This window comes from Charadrius vociferus, unplaced genomic scaffold, assembly GCF_000708025.1.
Source record: "Charadrius vociferus isolate BGI_N301 unplaced genomic scaffold, ASM70802v2 scaffold136, whole genome shotgun sequence".
In the NCBI taxonomy this organism is placed as follows: Eukaryota; Metazoa; Chordata; class Aves; order Charadriiformes; family Charadriidae; genus Charadrius; species Charadrius vociferus.
This window is the reverse complement of record NW_009648960.1, coordinates 2,417,374-2,425,562: the sequence shown is the minus strand read 5'-3', so window position 1 is coordinate 2,425,562 and position 8,189 is coordinate 2,417,374.

The window sequence follows — 8,189 nt, the reverse complement described above, 5'->3', positions numbered from 1 at the left end:
ACTTCATGTGTAAAGATGGGTTTTTTTGTCCATGAGGTTGGTGGTGTTTTTTTCTTTTTCTTTAAAGCAAGCAATCTTACCTTTTGCAAGAGTGGGAATTAGAACTGTAGTCACTTGTCATACATACAAAAATTCTGATTTGTAGTCCCTATCTTGTGAAAACTGTGATGTTTCCTTCTGCTTTAAAAGACTTCATAAAAAGCATAGAAAGTGAAAATTGCACATCTGTAATGGAAATGTCAAAAGGGATATGTACGGGCTGCTGTGGTGGTTTGAGCTGGGCTGGCCACTAAAACCCAAATGGCCTGGGTTTGATTCCTGGTATGGGAACCAGCATGAGGCAGATGGGATGGAATACCCTGTTGGTCAGTTTTGGGTCCCCTGTCCTGTCTGCTTCTCCCCACAGGTGTGACCCCTCTATTCTTTTCTGCTTCCGACCCTCCAATGGGACATATAACAAAATTAGCTGGCCTTGGGTGTTACAGCAATAAGTATAAGCAAGAGCCTCTCTGCATACTCTGCCTTGGCATAAATTCTAAACATCAAGTCATATCACTGCTAGAAGCTGAAAAATACACCATTAATTTCAGAAAATTCAGTTAGAAGAGGTTTAGCTGAAAAGTAAAATTAACGAAAAGAAAATTGGTTCTGTTTTACCTCAACCCAGGACAGCTACTCAGCCTACTTTCTTTTTCTTTCCATACTCTGTTTCAGATTTCCCACTATCATATGAAACAGACTATAAGGAGCTATGCTCTGATGTGGGGTTTGAATTGATTCTGGCCCTGGGAAGGGGCAGTAGTTATGGAACTGAACGTTGCTGAGCTGGTACTCAACAGTCATTTCTGAACAGAACCTTTTCAAGAGTGATTGACTCTACAAAGCGCAGCAAGGTGAGTTGTGGATCTTCTGTAAGGGAGAAGATAGACAGATGCTCATGCTGGTCTATGAAGATACTTGTATTACATCCCAGTAAAGTACAAATATGTGCTCAGAAGTTAATAGAGGTGAATTTAGGTGAGGGAATTCTCATTCTTTTCTGATGCAGCTGTATATTTTGAAAGGTCATAAGTGTGTTTACAGGGAGGTATTTGTTAAAAAATCTGCTTAATTTAAACATACATTTTGTAGTCCTTAAATAGCTATATCATCTTCCACTGGAATAAATACCATTCAAAGTAAGGCTATATTTCCTTCTGTTCCTGACCAGTGGAGAGAAATCAGCAGCCCCCAGACTGCCTTCTAAATGCATGTTTTAGACAGCTAGCTGCCTCAGGATGGTTGTATAGTAGTCAACACGCAGAGCGAGGAACTGTCTCATCTGGTCAAAACACAGCACCGGAAAGAGTTGTATCTGAAATGACATCCTTCTTGAGGGGTTGGGTACCTCACTGCTGACTTCGAGGAGCAGACTGGAGAAGTGTGATGGCCCGTATACAGCAAGCCCCTTTCAGACACTGGCACTGCATTTGCTCTTTTCAGAAAGGGGGTGAAGCTGGCCGAGCCACTTTTAAGGATTCACAGTCAGTGAAAACCTAGAGGATTTTCTTCTTGGTTTCAGGTGCCTGGATGCCTTTAGGCCTCTCTAGATTTGCAGCTTATCTTATGGATTTGGCTCTAAATTACTGGGAATGTATCTGAAGTATAAAGTAGCATGAATTATAGTATGAGTTTATATGAAGTTAAGCTTCTAGTGTGTGAGCTAGCACATTTTAAACCAGTTTGGGCATCTTCAAATGCAATGCAGGGTGCCCAAGATCTAGCTGTTGCTTAAGAGAAGCTGAATTACCAGTATTTGCTCACCCTATTCTATCCCAAAATGAGCAAATGGCTTGATAGCAAAAGTTATGGCTGTGCTATAAGCAATATGAAGGTAAAAGCAAAGAACTTAAACATAGCCTTTTCAGACTTCAATTTTGTGGCACTGCAATATTTAAACAAAATATTACAAAAACCAGAAAGCCAAGCTTTGACATTTAAGTATAGGGTGTCAATATTATACTATTGCTTTCAGCAGAGATACATGAAAATGAAATCCATAAAATGTTTCATTCACATCACAAATTGCAATCAGTATTGGATATAAAAGACATTTTAAAAAAAAAATCTTTTATCCAAAATGTTGGATTTTTACAGAATTGTTGCCTGAATTCCTTTAATCTCTGTTAATAATAACAAAGCAAAAAGATGGACATAAAGACTGTGCAGTCTCCATCATATATTAATATACAGAAACTGGTGTTCGCTGCCACCCTCAGCTGAGTTAAGACAGATCAGAGGTGGATGACTTGACTTCTAATTATTTATAGCCTCACATTCTGTATGTGAGAAAATGATGCTGCACAAAGAACAAAGAAAATAATAGAGAGGAAGTTAAAATTCCATGTTTGGTCTCTATCAATGCAGCTGGCTTTAAGCAGTTGGGGAAGGCTTCACTAAATACTCTGGTAGCAAATGTTGCTTGTGGCTACAAATCCCCTGCTCGTCCTTGCCCACCTTGCATCAAATTCTGTAAATTCACAGACCAATTATTTTCTTTAAATTTCATGGTTGCTTGCTTGGAACAGGAATACACAGTATCTTCCAGGTGTATCTCTGAAAAGATACATGTTGCAGAAACAGAAATGGAAACGATCAGATTTTGAAGGATGTTGGTCAGAATAGGGAAAACTGAAGCAAAAAGGAAGTAATGAGTCCAAGTAAGGAAAGCAGCAAAGAGCAGGCAAATGTGTTTTGGGGCAACACGGGTGAAAAGAAGCGGTCTTCCACTCTGAGCTGATTAAGATACAGATAACAGAGGATTGGGTGCAGGGAGAAAAGTTAACTTTGTCAAAGCACCCAGCAGTTTTGAATAATTTATGGTTTTGCTAGTTATATTCCTTTATGTATATTTTTAATCTGTTTTTGACAATTTCATAGAATCATAGATGGTTTGGGTTGGAAGGGACATAGAAGATTATCTAGTTCCAACCCCCCTGCCATGGGCAGGGACACCTTCCACTTGACCAGGATGCTCAAAGCCCCATCCAGCCTGGCCTTGAACACCTCCAGGGATGGGGCCTCCACAGCTTCTCTGGGCAACCTGTGCTGGTGTCTCACCACCCTCACAGTAAAGAATTTCTTCCTAATATCTCATCTAAATCCACCCTCTTACAGTTTAAAAGCATCACCCTTCATCCTATCGCTACACTCCCTGATAAAAAGACCGTCCCCATCTTTTCTGTAGGCCCCCTTAAGCACTAGAAGGCTGCTATAAGGTCTTGGTCATATCAGGTCTTGGTCATATCAGGTCTTAAAGTGGGCACATACATACACTCTCAAAAATAATTAAAAAAAAAAAAAGTCGTGCCAGAAACCAGCTAAAATGATTCTGGTACATGTTAATTAGTATGAGACTCAGACTTCCAATGCAAAGATGCATTACCTGGGTAACAAGTAGTGGATTACTTGGAAGCATGGTAAAAAAAAAAAGGTAATAATTTCTGGTAGCTTTTCTGTTGCTTATCCTTTACCTTTTGTTTTTTTTCTGACATGATGGCATCTCAATTTTCTGTTACTAAGCACAGATTAGGACAATACAGCACTTTGTTTTCTCTGGTCTTTTGTGTTAAGGATGGTGGCTTTCCTTTTTACAACTGTCACATAGTTATAATTTTTTTTTTTTAGCTTGTAGTAGGAGGTTATTAGCTGCTATGTGGTCAAAGTTACTTAAATTTGAAAAGCATATTAAGTAAATTTAATTTCAAAGAGAAGAAGAACATATTAAATGAAAAGCCTCTAATTATCAGGAACAGATGATCATTAGTTCCTATAAGCTGCATAAATAACTTTGTGTTCATAGAGCCGGAGTTTAGAGAGAACATGGGTCACTTACACTTCTAAAATAATAAAAAAAAAATACTATATGCCACCTCTCTTCTCTCTTTTAGCACAATTTATTCTTGTCTGTGATGCAGAAATACTCACATATTTAGTATATGGAGAGCCAAAATGTACCATCTGTCCAATGTGCCTGAGAGTTTTCAAAGGCAACAACAGGAGAAGATGTGCAGGCTGGAGTTCTTGGAAACAGCAGCATCAGTGTGGATAGAGTAACTCTTTTATTATACATTACAGTGTACAGACTAAACTATATACATTACAGTTCCAGTGTCTGCAGTGGGAAACCTGCACTTCACAGTGCTGTGCCCTGTAAAACTAAAACCTGTGGTGTCTGATCACATTGTACTGATGATGCTCTGTATTATTGACAAAATGCTTGACTATTCAACCCCGAATTTTTCTGTAACTGGAGTCAAACCTCTTCACACTTCTGTTTGCACTCATATCGATGGGGTTTGAGCAGAGCATTGTCTTACACTTTCTGTCCTGTGAGAAAGATCTGTGAAACTGAAGCCAGACTACACTTTAGAAATTTATCTAAAAAGCCCAGCTTTTGGTTTAGGCAATTAAATAGTATAACTAGTATTCCAACCAATGCTAGTTATGATTTTAATAAAATTTTTTAGGGGAATGAACATCAGCAGAAGTGCTGATGCATTGGGAAACTAACATTCTTGTTTCTATACAATCCCAACTCAAACCCTTTTCACAGACTTAGTATATCCTCGATCTAATCTGCAGAAATATCTGGAAACAGTAGGAGCTTGTATGTTGAATGTTCTTCTGCAGAGTAGAGAAAAAAACAGTACTACATTTAATAACTTCAGCTTAACTCTGAATGCCAAACCTCTAGCATTTTAGTATTGCTTTTCCTAGTATTCAAAAAAACCCTCCTCTTTCTTCTGGATTAGATTTTTTTTTTTTTTTTTAGGTTTAAATTATTTCAGAATCATGTGAGCACCAGTACAGGAGCACAGCAGGAGGCAGAGTAGAAGATTTATTGATTTAAGCTGCTATGGCATCGTATTTATTGAAAATCCTACTCCTTTTTTTTAAAGCACCTCATTCTGTCACATTTAAAGCCCAGCAAGGTTACTATGGCCCCTAAGCTTTGCAAATGTGACCTTTATAGATATGAAGACCTGGCATTACAGCTATTATGCTGTACTTCATACTACAATTACACTGCATCTGGCAATATTTACATTTTTTCAGATTAAATTTTTGGTAAAGTTCTATCTTTTTGACACTTTGTGTTGTTTGTACTAATCAATTCCTGTTTTTCCTTGATCAAATCTTTGGCATACATCATCACGGGGGGGGGGGGGGAAGACCTGCTCCTCTAACTTTGGAAAAGTGAATGTATTTTCATAGCATGGCAAAAGTGTTGATACTTTTCAAGAACAAACATTAGATTGGATACAATGTTCATATCCTGTGGGAAATTGTATGGTCCCCCTCTCCTCCCCAGAAACTTTTACAGGACCTCTGTAAAATAAATACATGCAAAATGTAAGGATGTATAACTTCCCACTCCCTGTTCCCCACCTGCAATACTCTCTGCATGTAATGCTGTCAGTTAAAGAATCTTTCTTTGTAAGCCTTTTCTATTTCAGAATCTGTGTTGCGAGTATCCTTGATATGATTCTAAGGATAACTGTTAGCCAAATTCTGCATGTTACTCTGTTGTTGTACAAGCAGCTGCCAGATGGTAATACAGAGAAAATACATTTAACGTCAGTCACGTAACTGGAAGCCAGATGGCACAGCAGAAGTTGGAACAAGATGTTTGCCAACTCCAGCTGTGGTCCCATGCTCCACCATGACCGTGTGGACAATGGCCTCTTGACTGTCACCATGATACTGTCTGCATAGTGTTCCTGGCCACACTATGTCCCCATTCAAAAAGCTGAATTGATGACATTCCCTTTGTCGCTTCTCCCCAAAAGCTGCACTGAAGAACAATCAGAGATGGGTGTGTAAAAGTCAGTGGGACAGATAATTCTTTGCTCGCTGCTTGTCTGTTGTGATGAAGTGCTTAAACTGGACCTTTTGGATGTCTTCCTGCAGGAAAGGGGAAGTCACTGAAAGTGGTCCCGATGGATGATCTGTGTGGTTTTGGTGGTTTTTTTTTTTTTTTTTAACTCAGAATAGTAAGTAGTTTGCTTGTTGAATTCAGTTGGAGGGGATATTTTGCTCTGAATGAGAGGATAGTCTCATAATCCTTTAGTTGGTGGTATAAAGCTGGCCCTTAGGGCTTGGGAGCATGTGCAACGCTTCTGGAGCATTCCAGCTTAGTCAGTTTTCATGAATGATGTTTTTTCAAATACTATAACTTGCCTGGCTGATGTATCTGGCTAAGGTGCATGGCTTAGTCTTTGCTGTGTGAGAAAAGTAAACAGTCTGTCTAATGAAACGCTTAAGCTACAGCAGATGCTGCTTCCGTGTCTTTCTCATGAGAAGTTATGGGATACAGTAACAACATTGTTTATTGCCATTTGGGAGATGATAATCATTTATAACTCAGACTGTTATGAGGCTATAAAGCAGGGTGAATTGGGTGCTTGGAATTCAGCTTAGCAATAACCAAATATAATGTATTTATGGTAGGTGGTTCTCAACAAGGTAGAGAGAAACAAGTTGGCTTGTTATGCCTTTGAAGGGAAATTATTGTACTATCAGGTCATTTATATAGTCATGATGCGATGACATAAATAGTGTAGAAGTCACCAACCAAACACTGTTTCCAAACAAAGGTTTAAACCTTTAGGAAACAACAATTGGTGACCAACTGATTCTTCTTTAAAAGCAAACAAATAAACTCTATGTGACTTTTAGCATACTGGCAAATCTCCACATAGTGTAGAACCGGTTATCTTCTAATTTCAACTTTTTTTTTCATAGAAAGTACCATTGAAATGACCATATCTGACTCTTCTGAAAGTGCAAGCCGTAAGACATCCTGAAGCAGCTGGCGTCTGAATGTAGAACATAACTTTTATAAACAGCTATGTCATTGGTAAAATCCGCCAGTAATAGTTTCCATTGTACTTTGAAAAAAAATCAGTGAAATAGTTACTTGTTTAAAATTTGCTTTTTGTTTTTAGTTATGATTTATTTTGATTTAATTCTTGATATGGTTGGATATGTTTTTATCTTTGTGTAGCCTTTCTTATCAAATCTATTACCTGCGCACCTTGATCAAGCTGTTTAACTACTCCTTTAATAAACCCATAGTCCTTCACTAGTAATTGTATTCCAATCTTTGTCTTCCCTGTGTGACAGCCTCTAGAAAGAAAATGCTAAAATAATGGTTTCATAGGTAACAGGCCCTCTTGCAGGACTGCATCTTATTTTTTTTTCAGGCTAAAGACTGGATTGAATGTTATAATTCAGTTTCACCTGCTTCCATCTTCTCTGATCTTCAGACTGTATTTCCACTGTTAGATTTTCTTTCTTTTTTTTTTTTTTTAAAGCTTTAAGAAAAACTGGTGCTTCTTCTTTCAGAGCAGCTATTAGCACTTCTTTTTTGACACCCCCCACCCCCCCATGAGGCTTTGGGTATTTATTTTCAGTTACTTTACATTAATTCAAGCACTGCTGCTGAATTCCTACTGCATGCAAAGCCCATTAACTCAATGGAAATTTAGGACTGGGACCTATAAGCTTATTTTAAAAGATAAAAAAAAAAAAAAACGTAAAATTTTCTGTTGACTCCTGCAACCTTATCTCAGGCTCCGAAGAGCCGTAACATGCACTCTCCACAAATGTGTAGGATATGGTCAGCTTCTTTCCCAAACTTTTGCCTGGGAAAACTCCTGCTCTTAATTAAACAAGAACGTACTGCTGGGACTTAATTTAAGCTATCAGTCCGACAGCACTGAGCTCAGGTGAACCAGCAAACACCTCTTTCAGCTACAACAATGTCTCCTCCGGAGAAGAAATTAGCCCCTTCTTATGTGACTGAAGCCGTTTCCCTTCAAAAAAATGCAGTATTTCCTAGTTGGACACGTCGCAGAGGCCAGCGAGGAGAACCCTGAGGGGACACCGAGGCCCACCCCGGCTTTGCCCGCGGCCACCCTGGAAACTTCCAGAGACCTCCTCTCACCCTCGCGCACATCTCCTCATGCCCCCCACGGCCGCCGCTCCCTCCCCAGTAAAATGCCCGAGGAACTTTGCCTCGACTTAAAGACCGCACTCGCTGGGATCGCCGCGGGCAAGAAAGTGAAGTGTGAGTAACTCTAAATCTGACTAAATTGTCTTAAATCGCCGCTGGGGGCGGGGGGAACGTTCCCGCCTCCCCGCCC